This window comes from Sapajus apella, unplaced genomic scaffold, assembly GCF_009761245.1.
Source record: "Sapajus apella isolate SASKATOON/1434 unplaced genomic scaffold, GSC_monkey_1.0 scaffold23, whole genome shotgun sequence".
Taxonomy (NCBI): domain Eukaryota; kingdom Metazoa; phylum Chordata; class Mammalia; order Primates; family Cebidae; genus Sapajus; species Sapajus apella.
This window is the reverse complement of record NW_022436963.1, coordinates 14,485,626-14,487,442: the sequence shown is the minus strand read 5'-3', so window position 1 is coordinate 14,487,442 and position 1,817 is coordinate 14,485,626. Positions and strand designations below refer to the sequence as shown.

At 41.9% G+C, this 1,817-nt stretch overlaps 1 pseudogene; it reads left to right on the top strand.

Annotated features, from left to right (window-relative positions):
• Window positions 1-987: 987 nt before the first annotated feature.
• On the top strand, window positions 988-1,219 carry LOC116559226 (annotated as a pseudogene).
• The last annotated feature ends 598 nt before the right edge of the window (window positions 1,220-1,817 follow it).

The following is a 1,817-nucleotide window of genomic DNA, read 5'->3' as shown; positions in this document are numbered from 1 at the left end:
TTAATTCAATATGACTAGTGCCTTTATAAGAAAAGGAAGTAGAGACACATTTTTTCTCAAAAATGGCCACATGAAGATGTAGAGAGAGGTCTGAGTTGTGCTTCCACAAGCAAGGAACACCTGGGGATGCTGGAAGAGGCAAAGAAGGACCCCGCCCCTAGAGGCTTCAGAGAGAGCATGGGCCTCCTAACATCTTGATTTTGGACTTCCAGTCTTTACAATTGTGAGGAAATACATTTGTGCTGTTTTTAGCCACCTGGTTTGTGGCAATTTGTTATAGCAGCCCCAGGAAACTAATATGGGGGTGAAGTAGGCTGATGTTAAAACAGGTTGGAGAGTAGAGCAGGCCAGGCCCCACAAGGCCCTGATGATCTTATTAAAGGTGTTTTTCTTAAGAGCAATAGCCAGTCAAGGAACCTGTTTTTGTTTATGTTTCCAGATGTAGTTTTGCTCTTGTTGCCCCAGGTTGGAGTGCAATGGCTCAATCTCAGCTCACTGCAATCTCTGCCTCCCAGGTTCAAGCAATTCTCCTGCCTCAGTCTCCCGAGTAGCTGGGATTACAGGCATCTACCACCACGTCCGGCTAATTTTTTGTATTTTTAGTAGAGATGGGGTTTCACCAGGTTGGCCTGGCTGGTCTCAAACTCCTGACCTCAGGTGATCCACCCATCTCAGCCTCCGAAAGTCCTGGGATTATAGGCCTGAGCCACCATACTGGGCCCAAAGAACATTTCTAAGCAATGAGGCAGTGATGTCTAGGTAGCATGTAAGAGGACCAGATTTACCTTTAGAGAAGGTCACCTGGACTTCTTTAGCGAATTAATTGGAAGGAGGCAAGAATGATAGGCCACCAATGTTTCAAATCATTGATGTCTCAAAGTAGTCACCCAGCTTGTGGTTCCCAGTGTCAACTGCTACCTAGGTTCAGCGCTTAGGTGAGGAGCTTGTAGCATCAGCAGAATCAAGGCCATGTGAGCTTTAGCCAGGATGATAGAGGTTGTTTGCAATGACCATCTGGGGAAAAAGGTTCCTGTTAAATGCAACACAGATTACACCATTGGAGACCTTAAGAGACCTTTGAAGCTGATTGTAGCCCAAGCTGTCACCCATTGGAAAAAGATTGTCCTAAATAAGTGGTACACAATTTTTAAGGACCACATGTCTCTGGGGGCACCATGAACTCTATGATGGGATGAGCCTGGAGCTTTATTATCAATAGATTAGAATCCTAATATTTCTGCTGCCCCACTGTCCTCTCTTATCCTCATTCCTGACACTGGTATACATGCTTGTTTTCAAAAACTCACCCAAGACTTAGATGTTGCAAATGGGTATATTTAAAAAGTAAAAAAAAAAAACAACAAAGAAACAAAATAGCTACGCACTTAGATCATATTTTTCTTTCCAACTATCATAGATTAAAGAAATCAAACTTTCTATATTCATTAATACTGGACAGCTGAAACCAACTTTCCCAAACTATGTTCCAAGAAACCCATGTTCTGAGAAGCCTGTTTTGGAAAACATTCCATGACTGAGTAAGTTTTGGAAATTCTAAGTTCCTTGGGATCTTTCTTCTTTTTGGGGAGTCAAAATGTGCATTAACATATTAAAATCTCCAGGAAGTCATGCAATAAAGAAAGAGTATAGCTCCAATTCTCAAATGTGCTTGATTATAAATTATCCTTGGGCCAAACCCAAACTAAATATAGGTGGGATTACCTGTTAACATTCTAAGGAATTCACTTTTGAAAATGCAGGGCAGAGAGGTTTTTAAAAATAATCTTTTTGTATCCTCACCCCACTTCTGGAGCCAG